Source organism: Macrobrachium rosenbergii, chromosome 15 (genome assembly GCF_040412425.1).
Source record: "Macrobrachium rosenbergii isolate ZJJX-2024 chromosome 15, ASM4041242v1, whole genome shotgun sequence".
NCBI lineage: Eukaryota > Metazoa > Arthropoda > Malacostraca > Decapoda > Palaemonidae > Macrobrachium > Macrobrachium rosenbergii.
This window is the reverse complement of record NC_089755.1, coordinates 49,942,163-49,959,297: the sequence shown is the minus strand read 5'-3', so window position 1 is coordinate 49,959,297 and position 17,135 is coordinate 49,942,163. Positions and strand designations below refer to the sequence as shown.

Sequence of the window (17,135 nt, the reverse complement as noted above, 5' to 3'; positions counted from 1 at the left end):
ACGATTCAGTAGATTTAGATTTACTTTAAGGTATGAAAGGGGCAGTGACCGTGGGTTGCATTAATTTCTCTGGCGCCAACCCCGTTAGGAAAACATTTATCATAGGTGTTATAAAACATTTACAAATATATACGTATATACTTGTGTATATATACATACACACACACACACATATATATATATATAATATATATATGTGTGTATGTATGTATGTATGTATGCATGTATGTATGTACGCTAGCACGCACATGGAAAATATTCATATTCGCGCATTCACACTGACATAATCAGCATCACTCAGCAGGTCAACACTCCGCGGAGCCGTAAACAACGAACGAAACGACGCAGTGTGTTTCCAGGCAGCAAGGCAATATCTCTCGTTTAAAGTCACAGAAATGGAACCGGGAAGCAATAAATCCTCACATGTTATGATTAGCTTACCTCCTGGCGTTCTCTGTTTCGGACGGCGAGCGAAGGGAGCGGAGAGCGTTTCACGCGTGGATTATTTACGTTGGGCATATTAAATTATGTATGTATGTATGTATGTATGTATATATATACATACGTATATATGTATATATATAAATATATTATATATACATATATATGTATATATATAAATATATATATACATAATATATATATATATGTATCTTGTATATCTTTCTCTAGTGGTCATGGTATTTTGCTCAAAAACGGAAACGACAAGGTTAGGTTCCTGCAGCGTGTGCTTTATTTTATTATTATTATTATTATTATTATTATTATTATTATTATTATTATTATTATTCTAAGCGAAGCTACAACCCCTAACTGGAAAAGCAACACACCATGTGAAAATAACTAAAAAGTAAGGATAAAGGGAATGTGTGAAAACAAATAAAAAAAAATTATAGTAATTTAAATATTTACATTTTGAAATAAGACTTTCAGGTGCGCCTGCGCAATGAAAAAGAATTTCCGCCCGGTTTGAGTTTATGAAGGTCCAACGATTCGGCTAATTAATTATAATAAGGAATACCATCCCTTAGTATACGATCCCAGCTGGAACGAAACTTGGAGAGATCTGTTTTGTGTCGAACTTCACACAAAAAAAAAGTCTAGACTTAAAAGAACTGAGAGAAGTTCTACACACGATACCAATACGTACTACCCTTCATATACGATATTACCGTCTACAGAGAATCATGTGGGTGTATACGTGAAAGCAACGCTTCAGTCTTTTGCAATTGATAAGGTGTATCGTGCATATTTTACGTTATTCTGCATAGTCTTATTCAGGGGTTCATATGAGTTAAATGTTAGGTTCATTACCCGTAGACTACCTGTCGGACAAACACAAATGCATGGATAAAAGCTGCCTCTCAGATCGTACGATACATAACAGTATGTAAATTAACAAACATAAAGTTACGAAGTCGGGCACAGTGCGATGCAGAAAAAAAAAGAAAAGAAATCTGCAATAAGTGATTTATAGAGACGAAAGTAACTTCCTCCGCAAGTCTTTTCCAACCGGCATTATTTTCCACGGATGAAGCGAGTGCATGTGCCCCTGTAATATTTCATCGAGCTAAACTTTTATTGCCCATTATACACCGGTTCTTCGTCATATGACGCAGTTTTTCTTCCTTGATTGTGTTTCGCACATGTATACATAGCTGTCGGTATGCCTGCCAGGGTGTGAGTATTGAACACTCATGCATAGTCATATACACTGTCATGCATTCCATCTTTATATATATATATATATATATATATATATATATATATATATATATATATATATATATATGGCTAAATATATGTCAGGCTTCCTTTCCCTTTACTGCTGAAAGAGCATAATATCTCTGGCCATCCATCCAAGAAACCAGGAAATACATAAAGCAAGTGAACAAGAATTGCTGAGAGAGAGAGAGAGAGAGAGAGAGAGAGAGAGAGAGAGAGAGAGAGAGAGAGAGAGAGAGAGAGAGAGAGATTTCGGGTTTCATGGGGTAATTATAAAACTTCAGCGAATTTCCTTTTCATCTTTAAATAATCTTGTTTCTTCCAACCATCATCAGGAGAATATGCTTAATGTTGGACACACACACACACACCTTTTCCTTTCACTGGGTGCTCCAGAAGGCGTTGGCCTTCCGTTTGTTTCCATACTTTCACACATCGTGAGAGTTTGCTAGTCGCATGCTAGGCCCAGCGGGATGTTCAGTGGGTTTATATGCCAAAGGCATGAGGATTTCCTTAGTGGTCATCCTTTATGTGTGTGTGTTTGTATATGTGTATATATGTATATATATAATATACATATACGTATGTGTAGGGAAAGGGATTGCAGTGTGTGTGCGTGTATACATGTGTATGTATATATTATATATATATGAGATTATTGTTAATAATATAATATTAATAAAACCAAAGAAACAGGGTGGAAAGAAAAGGAGACCACTCCAAGCGAAAGAAAATCGATGGTACGGAGAACAAAAGGTTCTTCAAGAACATAAGAACAGAGTGAACGAAGCGGGATAACAGTTACAGTGAGAATAATAGATGAGGTAACGCCATCAGTGAATGCGAGTCTACATTTGATGATACACACTCGTAAGGTCTATGAAACTGAACATATCTTCGTTAATGATTAAGACAGTTGAGCAAACGAGTTCTATGGGTAGTATACGTAAGCCTTATTCATAACACTGAAAGTACCATACAGAAGTGACGGCCAATCCTAGTCTTAAAAACCAAATAAACATTTCAAAATATTCGCGAAACGAATAAGCCACATGAAAGCACATCACCGGAGAGAGATAATTATGATCCTTACCTGTATCCGATTCACTCATGTGTCCGAACACACGTTGTCATGATGCATGGTGACGTTTTCCTTTTTTCCCCCCCGAGTCCCGAACGCTCACTCACAAATATCGGCAAATGAATGATTTAGAACTTTCTCGTGGACAGGTTTCGTCATAATGGTTCTAATGCTATGCACTTTTATACGTAGGGTTCCAGGGAGTAGCGAAATACGGTGTTGGTATACAGGGTTAAGTAGTTTTTTGCTACAGTGGATATGCCTAGCTTTATACTTTTTATTTTTGTTCTAATGCAAAGCAGCTTAGGATATTTATCTTTATACTTATCAAAGTTATGTATGTATATAATGTTTCCTCTAACTACGCCAACACTTACGTGACGCAAAATTCAAAATAAACAGGTATAAGTCTAACCCTTCGATTAGGCCACAGTAGAGGGAGTACTTCAACTGCGCTCCAAACCAGAGTTAGAACCACTTGTTACCCGGAGAGGCAGCGACAAGCCCTTTCACAGGTCTATCACGCTCAACGTCTAGCGGTATACTGGCTGTTGCAACAGCTGGCTTCGCATTTATAGTCGCGCAAGAGTTGCCGGGTTGTGATACTGCTCAACGTGTTTCAGTTCTACGCTCTTGGGGGTGTCCCCGAAGTAAAACTTGATTAGCATAGATTTGTCTTGCAAACAAACATACTTCAGTCTGCAACGCGGCCGACTGTATCGGGTATGTGGGGATCCATCCATGCGTATGCTTGCAGAGAAACGTTTTTGTGCATAGTATGGGTATAGGCCAAGATATCTGCCACCCAAGAGCGGGTAACCACCGAGCATATATAAAATAAATATAAGCAATACACTTCCATAGTTGCAGTGTCCACGACGCTCAGAAGCCCTTTATAAGCAGGCGCCTGTGTCCCATATATTTTGCCATTCAGTTTCATTTCTCGCCCATCCATCGCTTTTCTTGAACTTGGCACCCATACAACGCTTTCTTAAGCCATTCCTTTCCTTATTCCCAAAGCATTGTTACTTACACCCGCACGCTACTTCATACAATAATTTCTTCAATTCCCATGACGTGACCAAACGGCCTGACTCATCATTATTCCGCTTCCTTAGTCCACTAAGTATGTAATTCTCCATCAAAGAATACTTATGCCTCCGCATATTTTTTTTATATAGGTTTATATACTATTCGTATAATGACCTTGATTCATTTATACTTGAAGGACATTTCAACACTACTGTATAAACTTGCCAGGGATAATTGCAAGGAAAACGTATTTGTTACAGGCAACGTCGACAAAGATGCGAATCTAACTACAGCATTAGTTGTGTGAAACAGACTTGAAGCCCCTTCAACTTTTTTTAAAGTGTATTGGTATTTGAATTGAGGTCTTTCACTATAAATAAGGCGTTTATTGTAATACTGTAGAAGCTGTCTGTTCACCTTGTAGCAAATAGTATGCCATAATAAAGTTTTTTATTGTTTCAAAAAATCATAAAGGTAGTAATTGGTTTTCATATGAAGCTTTGAGAAAAAAAAATACAAAAATGGATAATGTCCATTTTACCAACAAATCTTGGATTTTGATACGTTTTGCTGCTTACAGAATAAAAACTAGCTGGATTATGGATATTACATGTAAAAGAACTTTTTTGTTAAAGTGTCTACACAAATGGCAATTTTAAACATTGTAAGCATATTTGTAAGGTTCCTGAATTTCCTTTGATTTGTGCAGCACTGATTTTACATCCAGCTACTTGCATACATGATACATGCCATATATGGGCAATTTGGCTATGCATTTCATGCATGTATCATGTATGCTGTGATACATGAAATCTTCTGTTCCATAGGCCCAAGTAAAAAAGGATGACTTTTTATAAATTTACGGCAATTTTGACACATGCACACCGATCAACTTTGTGTTATAAGCCTATGCCTTGAAAAACTGTCAGTCATTTGCTGCCTATCTGTATTGTCAGTGTCCCAAATTTTTTTTTCCACCAGGTTCATTAAAGCACCAGGCTAAATTAGCTTACATATATATATATATATATATATATATATATATATATATATATATATATATATATATATAATATATATATATATATATATATATATATATATATATATATATATATATACATGAGTATAGAAATGACAAATTTTAGATATTTGAAAACTTAATCAAACAATCTAACTTATCACTTAAATTATATTTTCGGATTGTATGAGACTTCTTAAAATCAAATTTATTCATAAGTTTGTTAACCATTCATGTTGGGAACTTATTATCATTGTATTAACAGTACGTTCACCAGTGAAAATAAATATCATATATATAAATACACACGCATACACATACACACATGTATACATTTCTGTACATCTCTAAACCATATAGTTCTTGTCATAGGCCTACTTAAGCATGTCCTCATGCCATAACGTCGACATTTTCTACTTGCTAGGCCTATATATTTTCAAAATACTGCTGTCGTTTTCATTGTCTTTTTTATTACTTAGAGAGAGAGAGAGAGAGAGAGAGAGAGAGAGAGAGAGAGAGAGAGAGAATCAACCGAGCGGTTGCTCCCAGAAATTTTACTTCCTCCTTGAGTACGGTCCGGTTAGATTTATCAGTTAAACACTGATATGGAGGAGCCATTAAGCCCTTACAAACCTTACTTTTGGCTAATTAAATCTGCTACAATACAAAGATGATGAATAGGCTCTATTCGGAACAACGCTGGCCTTGACTTCGACCGCATGAGATACGTGCTTAACATTTTTTATATCGTGTCTAAAATTTTATCCTAAAACTTTTTCTATTTTCACAATTTGCAGCAGTAATATACAGAAGAACGTGTCAAATTATAAACTATGAACATACTTAGAGTGAATGATCAGTGTGAAACACGGACGTTGAACATGAATCAGTGGAACAGGGCCGAGGTTTCTAGGCCAATATGACTTATGAGAGCCGTAAGTCACTCCTTAAGCTAAAAACTCAAAATTAGATAAATAAATAAAAGCAGTTCGCATAAACTTAAACGTTGGACAATTACGCTAACTTAACTTACTGACTGAAAACACAATTCGCATAAACTTAAGCGTTGGACAGTATGCTAACCTAACTAACTGACTACAAACAAAGATTATAACTTTTCATCCTGTCGGCGAAATTGAAGTAGTCTTACCTTTAACCTTCCTAAATATATACAAAGTCATCCCACAATCAGTAAAAATACCTAAATCACACCTGGTCGCCTCGTTTTTATCTTGAATCTGTCATTCAGTCGCCAACACTTGCGAAATTAGGTTATGAATGGGCCACCCGTGAGTTATTCCAATGTGGATTCATATAGAAAATTTTACGCTTTTCTGTAAGAAATCCTGTTCAAGTGTTTAGTACTTTGGTGATAAGCGCTGATAAGCACAAACCTATATGAATGTAAATACGCACACATACATTAATGTGAAATGTTGCTACGTCAGAAAACATTAAATTGTTCGAAAATATAGCATCTGTGACATTTTTTTTTTTCTGAACTGATGGCAGAAAGTTAGTCGAGCATGAAAATCTTCTAACAGTAATTGGTGTGCTTGAATTTTTGTACACCAAACAGACTTTAGTTTTCTGAAAAGAAAACTATTGTGCCGGCTTTGTCTGTCTGTCAGCACTTTTTTCTGTCCGCCCTCAGATCTTAAAAACTACTCAGGCTAGAGGGCTGCAAATTAGTATTTTGATCATCCACCCTCCAATCATCAAACATTCCAAATTGCAGCCCTCTAGCCTTAGTAGTTTTTATTTTATTTAAGGTTAAAATTAGCCATAATCGTGCCATAATCGTGCTTCTGGCAACGCTACAACACAGGCCACCACGGCCGGCTGAGAGTTTTAGGGGCCAAGGCTCTTACAGCATTATACTGAGACCACCGAAAGATAGATCTATTTTCGGTGGCCTTGATTATACGCTGTACAGAAAACTCGATTACTCCGAAGAAACTTCGGCGCAGTTTTTTACTTGTTTATTTGTAGAAATCTTGCGCACAGATGATTTTGGAAGGCTCAGCTCCAAAGCCGCCATTCTTACTGAATTTTCTTAGACCTACCCAAAAGGCTCGTGTGGGTCCTGGTTCTGCCCAAGATCTATAGACTTTGGTTCTACCGATGCTACACTTTCTCCATTTACGCTTGGTCTCCCAGACCGTGACTTATCACTGACAGATCCCTCTTCTTAAAACTTTTTCGTCCGCTTTGATCTTAGAATCCTGTGTGGGGCCTCTTTATTATGACGAGTTCTGAATCTTCTTTGGTCATCAGCGACAGATTTTAGGTCAGCTATCCAAATAATTCGGTTTATTTTCTCATCTACTGAAGCCATGGGAAAGGAAAACAGACATTTTGAAGTGTCAAAAATAGTATAGATGATAATAGGTGAGAAGAAGAGTAGTCGATTTTTTCAGTAAAGACACACCAGGCTTTTAAAGGTTTTGTACAGATTAGTCCTATGATTTATTGCTCCAAAACCATAGACATATAAAACTGCACACTGAAATTGTAGACGCATGCATATATGTATATCTTTATATATGTGCGTGTGTGTGTGTGTGTTCATGCGTATCCGTCTGCTCTGAAACTTGTAAGCGCTCAAGCGCATTCCAAAACTATTTAGTACTCATAAATACTATCGAAAGCCTCGCGTCAATTAACATTTGGAGAGAAGATATCACTGCGACCTGCGAACTTCAAAACGAAATTCACCTCAGGAGTTCCTGTTTTGAAATCTGGGTAAATATTCGAGCTAAAGTAATAGATCTTTCTTTGAGGAGACGGTAAGAAACGCTGGCTATGACGGAGGTCACGGTTGAGAAAAAAATCCGTAAAGAATAAAGGGCACATAATCAGTTTATCCGTAGGGAATGCGTTGCGTATTTCCTCAAAGGTAGCTTTACTGTCTTTCACATATCTTCCACACAAAAATATGAATTTATACTATTCTCTCTCTCTTCACATACAGAAATACATAGTCACGTATATATGTATATATATACATATAAAAATACATATATATGTATATATATGTTTGTATATATATAAATATACCGTATATATATACATATATATAAGTATACATACATGCATATATACACACATAAATATATATATATATATATATATATATATATATATATATATATATATATTTATTTATATATATATATTCGTATATATATACATATATAAATATATATATATATGTTATATACGCACACACACACACATGAAGATCTTAGAGTAAAAAGAAGCTCAATCTCAGTCTGACCTTAATCTGACTGTCCTAGACTCACCATCAAGCGGAAAGGGCAAACGCTTACACAAATGACGTCATCAGGTGTCGTCTGCTGTTTACCTCTTGGGCGTCATCTGTACATATTGTCTTAGTTTTTTCCCCGACTGTGTTTTGTTTGTGTTTTGTTTTTTATTAATAAAGTCAATTGAATGCAACGATGTCTTGTGGGTATTTTGCAATAAAATATAGATATTTATCCCTAGTTTTATTAATATCAGCTTTGGTTTCATCTCTTGGAACCCAGTTTGATAAACTGAAATATGATGGAGTTGTTGATCTTACACGTATCTTTGGAGGTAAACCCCAAAATTCTACAAAATAAACGCACGCGCTTTGAGTGTGTATGTCTGCGTGTGTCTGCTTGTGTGTGTGTGTGTGTGGGTGTGTGTGTGTGTGAGAGAGAGAGAGAAAGAGAGAGAGAGACAACGAACTTCCACACAGAAATCTATTTTCGGGGATTGACAATTGCGTGAATTGCAATCTAAAGTGCTACAGATTTTTCCACTGCTCGTACTTCGTAATGTTTTCATTATTATTATTATTATTATTATTATTATTACTATTATTATTATTCCACTGCTCGTACTTCGTAATGCTTTCATTATTATTATTATTATTATTATTATTATTATTATTATTATTATTATTATTCCACTGCTCGTACTTCGTAATGCTTTCATTATTATTATTATTATTATTATTATCATTATTCCACTGCTCGTACTTCGCAATGTTTTCATTATTATTATTTTTATTATTATTATTATTATTATTATTATTATTATTATTATTATTATTATTATTATTCACACAGAACAACATAAAAAAGACCGTTAACGTACCAAAACAAAATGCAAAACGTGGAGAAGATACTAAAAAAAAAAAAAAAAATTTACACGACAGAGTAATGGCAACATGTAAGAGTCGGAAATCTTCTTCACATAAAAAAAAAAAAACGAATAAAACAAGGTCAGTCTCGTGGGAGCCGTTACAAGGAATGCACCTCTTTGTCTGGAAGCTTCCTTTAAACAGGATTTCCAGGGAAACCTCAGCTAGTTAACCCAGATGGAATATGGCCTGGATTCCACGCGCGCCACTGGCGTTGTGTCATCCAAAGCTGTCCATAAAATAACATGCGCGGTCACACATACACACCTACACACACACACGTACACACATACGCAGATACACACACGCAACCTTTATTGAAGAAATCCGGCGCTGCTCCTAAAATGCAGGATTAACAGCTCTTCACAGTGACTTTCCAGATCCACCTGGCTGTCCAACTTCTTGAACTTGATCTTCCTTTAGTTTCCACATCTCGTTCAAGAACAGATCTGTCGATTATGTAATGTATGATTTATTGGGCTCTAAGACATTAATAATAATAATAATAATAATAATAATAATAATAATAATAATAATAATAATAATAATAATAATAATAATAATAATAAAACTTTCAAGGTGTTTCACTGTGCTTTGAAGAATGGTTTTTTTAATGAGAAGAATAGCATTGGCCCTCTTCGATCTCTTGGTTGAATGTTCTTGACATCTGAAGTCTGTTAATTAAAGCTCTTTCACCTTTTATGTCTCATAATTAAATACCTTTGACTTCTGTGGTCTCTTAATTGAATGCCTTTGACTTCTTAGGTCTCTTCACTGAATGCCTTTGACTTCTTCTTAGACGCCTGACTTGATTATCTCTGACTTCTTAGCTTTCCAGACAGTCGCGGCTGCCTTGTCGCCACGCTACGAGCAAAAAGTATTAAGTATATGTGGATGTTATTCCTGACGTGTTAAATATACACCGCATTACGCTTTACTCATGAACTTTGTCAGCTAATAACGCCATGAGCCCAATATCGCTATACTTAATTGCGCGCATATAAGTCTAGCTTCGTACTCAGTCACGAAATATTATCATACCGACATGGTCAGTCACGCGCCTAGACACAAATCCACTTTTCAGAAGTTGGGAAAGTTGGAAGTGTAGATTTTTTATGTTATCATATAGTTTTCCTACCCAAACAGTAGGTTTCCCAACTGTATTCTACAGAAAATCCAACCCGTAGGGGGGTAGCGCCGTCAGTGCACCTCACTGGGTGCTCTGTAGGCATTACTAAAGGGTCTTTGAAGCGTCCCTTCGGCCCCTAGCTGCAACTCCTTTCATTCCTTCGACTGTACCTCCATTCATATTATCTTTCTTCCATCTTGCAGTCAACCCTCTCCTAACCATTATTGCACAGTGCAACTGAGAGGTTTTCCTCCAGTTGCACCTTTCGAACCTAGTCTCAATTTCCTTTCCAGCGCTGAATGACCTCATAGGTCCCAGTGCTTTGCTTTTGGCCTAAACTCTATAAATTCTATTCTATTCCATTCTACGAGTAGCCATTTGTCTTTTCCATGTCCGTGAAACTTCTCTATTCGCGCCATTCTTTCGGTGGCCTGAAATGCGGAATCAATTAGACACGATTTCGAGGTGTGGACTCGAGAGCTCTTGGTGAGTTGTTTCCCTCTATCGGAGAATTATTATTTTCCTGTTTCCTTTCGAAAGGAATCTCAGTAGAGAACACAGGATCTTTCCTAAATAGTGACCCCCAAGGGTTTTATCCCGATATGTGTCCACCTTTGCGTAGTGTTTAGTACAAGCCCGTTGGGATGACCGTAAAAACATAAACAAAAGACTGTAAATATCATAAAGATAATGACCCCCAAGAAATATTAGTCCTAGATAACGAACCCCGAAAACCCTTGGGGGTCGCTATCTAGGAAAGATCCGAAAACACACTTCTTTCAGGTTGTACAGAGCGTCTCTCCGTAAACAGATTAAGAATAAAGTTTTGACCTATTGACCTCTGAGTGTCTTGGTCATGCAACAAATCATAACATAAGCAATTAAGAAGCGAGTACATGTTTAGCGTACTTACCTAAAATAATCGCATAGAATCTGTACAGCTGCTGCATATCAATAACAAGAGAGCTATTTATGCTGTAAAATCTCTTAATAAAAAATGATCAGAGAAGCAAAAGATGAATGTAGCAAGTTATAAACTGGCGTGGAGCATTTCATATACAACTGTTTATTTGATAAATGTGGGTGTGTGGATTTCCTGTGTGTGTGTGTGTGTGTGTGTGTGTGTGTGTGTGTGTGTGTGAAACCAGAGACAGAAAAATGAAGATCATAGGTCTAACATAAGCCCACTGAGAATCTCCAAAACCCCATAGGTGCTAGGAGTTTTGGAATTATCTGCTGGTAGGTAGAAGCCCCTTGAATATTTGTAAGTTTTTAGAGGTCAGTTAGGGGTCCTGAAAGTTTACTAAACATTCAGACCATCCAACAGAATCCTAGAACATCCAGGGGCCATCAGAACTCTCCAGGCGTCCTTAATGCCTGCATCAGCTGCCAGAGGATTTTGAGAAGACCAAGGAACCTATAGTGGTATCCAAGAACCTAGAAGCCACTGGGTAACCCAGGAGTCTTTATGTATTCATCAGCTGCTAGAGGATTTTTGAGAGGACCAAGGAGCCTATTGTGGTGTCCAAGAACCTTTCGAAGCCCCTGGGTAACCCAGGAGTCCTTATGTATTCATCAGCTGCCAAAGGATTTCTAAGAGGACCAAGAAACCTATAGTGGTGCCCCAGAACCTAGAACCCCCTGGGTAACCCAGGAGTCCTTACGTATTCCTCAGCTGCCAAAGGATTTCTAAGAGGACCAAGGAACCTATGGTGGTGCCCAAGAACCTAGAAGCCCCTGGGTAACCCAGGAGTCCTTATGTATTCATCAGCTGCCAAAGAATTTCTAAGAGAACCAAGGAACCTATGGTGGTGCCCAAGAACCTAGAAGCCCCTGGGTACCCCAGGAGTCCTTAATGTATTCATCAGCTGCCAAAGGACTACCAAAAGGTCCTCAGACCCTAGAGTGATGTCCAAGAACCTAGAAGCCCCCAGGTACCCCAGAGTCCTTAGTGTATTCATCAGCTGCCAAAGGGCTACCAAAAGGTCCTCAGACCCTGCAGTGATGTCCAAGAACCTAGAAGTCCCTGGATTACCCGGAGGTCCCCTGAACACAAAGAGGTCGCCGGGTGTTCCCGGACTCCCCTGGGGTCTCCGGAACACCCAGCTGGTCCCTTGGAACCAAAGAGACGTCGTATGATTAAATCAAAAGAGCGGACCTCCAGGAGGCAGCTATATATCCGCAGAGATCACAAACAATAACAGACGAAATGAGACGGGTAACGTTGAGGACGGTGGAGAGCGGGGAGCTGGTGGATCGATTGGTTCTCTCGCAGCATTGATTCACCTGTTTATTGGTTTTGTTATATGTTTATTTAATTTCGTTTGTATTCGTTCGTCTGTTGACTTGTTAACTTACTAACTTACTCAGTCAGCTTATTGTTTACTTTACTTATAGGTTTACTGTCGTTTTGTTGTATTTTATACGAATTTTATACGCGTATTTATTTCTTTCCTTTTTTTATTTACTCGCTTTCTTGTTGTTAAGTTATTTTTGCTTCTAAATTTAATAGCAATTGCAATTTTGTGTAACTTAAAGGGTAAGAATCAAATGTGGAGCTTGATATATATATATATATATATATATATATATATATATATATATATATATATATATATATATATATATATATATATATATATTTATAAATACATATATGCATTATATATACTTATATTTATATATATTTATATACAGATGTATATATAAGAATATATATGTGTGTGTGTGAGGAAAAAGACAGGGAGACAGAGAGAGAGAGAGAGAGAGAGAGAGAGAGATCTACAACAATAAAAATAAAAAAAAAATCAAAGCAAGGACGGGAGCTTAATACGGCAATACCCGCAAACAGCCCCAAATTTGGTCCATTATGAAGTCCAGCAAAAAACATACGGGATCCTTTATCCGTAACTCTCCTTCGCTTGTTACTTCCTGTTCCGGACAGATTTTTCTGTGCCAAAGTAATTTACGCAAAAGCCCGGCGTTTCGAGATAAGCTTGGCGTAATGCATTTCCGTCCCAGTGCTATTTGACGAACGAATGTTGTAGGTCGGAATGTACTTTTTATCAGTCGTTGTGAAATCAAACACACACACACACGTACACATACATATGCACACACGTATGTATATATAATGTATGTGTATATATGTTTATATATGTATATGTATATATACATATGTATATATATATATTAACATATATATACACTTATCTATATCTATCTATATATATATGTATATATATATATGTACAGTATATATGCATATATACATATGTATATACAGTATATATATATGTGTGTATATATATATACATATATTCATATATGCATATATATATATATATATGTGTGTGTGTGTGTATTAACCTACATACATACATACATATGAGATTATTTTAAAGAAGTTGTTTAGAAGCGCTCAAGAAACCTTACATTTCCGGGCAACGATCCAGTCATGTGCTCGCTTCTGTACTTGACCAGGGTTATTGACGGAGATCACCCGCCCTTCTTCCTGTGGGTTCTTCAATGTTTTCTTCAAGGACTGGATGTCTTTACGTGTGGTCTTTGTTGGGTGGTGCTTATGTATCTCTCTCTCTCTCTCTCTCTCTCTCTCTCTCTCTCTCTCTCTCTCTCTCCGTTTCTTTGTTGCGTTTGCATGTGTAGTCGCATCCAGTTGGAATCAGTTAGACCTGGTATGTCGTCCAGTTATTGTCACTTTGCTAATCTCTTACCCCATTATTCCACGTCCCTGTGCAGGAAATTATAACTATATATTTCTTGTCGCCCTGAAACTGCAAGAAATTAATAAGAGCAACATTCAGAAAAAGGGGTGGGGATTGGGTTGGGGGGGGGGGGAGAGGCCGTAGATTACCTGATCTGATAGCTAGGAATAACAGAGTTTGTAACATTCGAAGAAATATTCACAACAGGGTTTATGACGCTCGTGATGAAGACGAATAGCTTATGATCTATGAAATCGCTTGCAACCTTCAAAGAAAGATATATAAGAAGTTTTGTTACGTTCATTTCATTAGAAGTTATCTATAACGTCGATGGGTTTTCTTACAAAGTAATATTCATGGAGTTGACTGCCAAACATCAGCGTTTATCATATTCCTGTTGCTGACGAACATTGTCAATCTTTCTTTTGTTTGTTACGATGACATTGTCCCCGAAGCCTTACAGGTCTCAGGTACATTTAATTAACAGCATGCTGATGCCAGCTTGGCCTACAAGCTTAGTAAATAAGCGCGGCATATACGATTGTTTTTGAGTCAGTTCGATTAACGCGCTGTTCGCAAAAGCTGTCTGTGAACTTTAAAATTCCTTTCCTTTCCAGGTTTAACGTGTCCTTGCAACATAGTCTTGTACAGAGGTTCTCTCTACGTTAGACCTCATTACCATACGAGGCTTGACCACTGACACAGCTAAGTAGCCCGTTCCTTTTTCGTTTAGTTTACTATTTCTGAATCGAAATTCTTGTTCTAGGCCATCGCTTCGCCTTGGCTGAATGTCTTCAACTATGTCAGCCTTAGATAAAAAGCTATGGATGACATGTAACTTTTCCAGAAGCTTCAGTTGTTTCGTCTAAATGAAAACTGAGTTTCAAAATGATTCACGAAGGCATTTTCTAGAGATGTTTTTTATTAGAGGTGAACGTTGACACATTCAACCGATTCAGTGTTAGTTGGTACTAGTGCAGAGGAGTTGTGGAATATGGCAAAAGGCTTTGCAAGAAGAGTAGGTTGAAAGTAAATGTTAGCTAAACAAAGAGTAAACGTGGGTGAATGGAAACGAGGAGGATGGAGCAAGGATGTCAATATACAGATACAATAAAAGTAGTTGATTATTTATTAGTATTTTCTTGAGTAAGCGTAAGAATTTAATGTTACAATGAAAGAGGTGAATCGTGGATTAGGTGCAACAAGGGAGGTACCACGATCGCTGCTTAAGGTTTGGAGGAGAGGGGGTGTCCATTTTACCTAAAATTTGAATATCTGTAGGCACTGTTGAACCATGCCTCCCCTTTAGAACAGAAATATAGATGCTGAATAAAAATGAAAGGAAGTTAGATGCTGAATGAGAAAGAAAATAGAGGCTGCAGAGATGTATATGTGGATTTAGAAGGACTGACTGACCTAGAGATGGATAAATACGTTAATGTGGTAAGAAAATGAGCATAGGTGAAAGGTTATGTGTTATGGAAAGGGCTTGTAATTCGGGGAGTTATTGGAGGAATGGTGGCTTATGACGTCGAAGGATCCTGCTTGGTGGGGGATCCTGCTTGGGGGATCCTGCTTGAGGGATCCTGCTTGGGGTATTCAGATCAGATTTAGCACTTCAGTTATAAGCACTGTAATAAGCGTTGCTCTCTCATTGAGGGAAAAGGCATATATATATATATATATATATATATATATATATATATATATATATATATATATATATATATATATATATATATATATATATATATATATATACATATATATATATATGTATGTATGTATATATATGTGTGTGTGTATGTGAGGATGTGTGAGCATAGGTATACTATAAACAATCATCTATGTATACATACACACACACACACACACACACAGTGTACGCAACATGTTGGTCAAAACTTCCGCCAGGTTTTCTTTAAGCCGTAAAAGGAAAGAGAAACAGAAAAAACTATAAACCAAAAAAAAAAAAAACATCTTTCCCGATGAAAAACAAAAAGCTTTGTCATACCACAAGGTCGGAGGATTTCCAAGTCTTTATTTGACCGTCCCCACGAAGACTTAGAGGAAGCCAAAAGCGTTTTAGGCTATCGTCATTGGCTTAACCTTCGTGTCGTTCCAAGCCTTTTGTTCTTCGACAGCTAAATCATCGTTACGAGGAAGTACATCTGGAGTACAGTGAATGGTGAGGAGTTCATATATGTATATATATACAGTATGTATATATGTGTGTATATGTATAGATGCACGCATATGTATACAATTTATATCCCCCACTAGCTATCGGCCTAAGAAACAGGAGATCCGCGCCTTCCCTATGAGCCTACAGAGGCTCAGGAAGACTTTAACTTAATACATATATATATTTATTTATTTATTTGTATATACATATATGCGCAATGTATACATACACATGTACATATGTCTATACATATACAACGGACCGTGAACGAGATCCAGGACAAGGAAACATATACCAAGCACGGGGTCACCGAACTGCTATTCAGGTCACCAAGACACTCTGATGAAGATGACAGCGGGATGAACTAGGCCTATCGTCAGCCAGGACCATTACTTTGCGAATTGTTCGTCTGTAAAATTGTCTCTGTAACAAGAAGGAAACGGAACACGGAGTGCCACTTAATGGACCTTTTCCTCTAATAATAATAATAATAATAATAATAATAATAATAATAATAATAATAATAATAATAACTATTTGTTATTATTATTTTTTATTGTTACCTGAAGAATTGAAGGAATGGTTAAAAAATGCAACAGAGCAATACTGAATAAAGGAATAAGCAAACGTAGAAAGATACCGATTGCTAAATGACCGATTAGATGAATGGTAACTAATTAATTTGATAAGTAAATAAATGAATGAATAATTATATAAATGGACGAATAATTAATTGAATAAAATGACAGACCTCAAACCTAAGATAGTGGAAACATATCTGAGAGAATTAGACATATTTAGTTTTAGTTTCCTCGAAAGAAAACGATTGTGCCGGCTTTGTCTGTCCTTCCGCACTTTATTCTGTCCGCACTTTTCCTGCCCACCCTCAGATCTTAAAAACTACTGAGGCTAGAGGGCTGCAAATTGGAGCCCTCTATCCTCAGTAGTTTTTATTTGATTTAAAGTTAAAGTTAGCCATAATCGTGCGTCTGACAACGATATAGGCCAGGCCACCACCGGGCCGTGATTCATGGGCCGCGGC

The 17,135-nt window shown here is 37.0% G+C and overlaps 1 protein-coding gene across 4 annotated transcripts in view; it reads right to left on the bottom strand.

The window, feature by feature from the left end:
• Window positions 1–3,358, bottom strand: part of LOC136846677 (arrestin homolog) — a 330,726-nt gene extending 327,368 nt beyond the window's left edge. For 2 of the 4 annotated variants that reach the window (XR_010855482.1, XM_067117685.1), the window contains exon 1: window positions 3,184–3,358. The gene's annotated coding sequence lies outside the window, so the exon portion shown is untranslated. Of the gene's footprint in view, window positions 1–2,818 lie in introns of all 4 variants that reach the window. The other 2 variants (XM_067117686.1, XM_067117684.1) reach the window with 2 other exon arrangements.
• Between the last annotated feature and the right edge of the window lie 13,777 nt (window positions 3,359–17,135).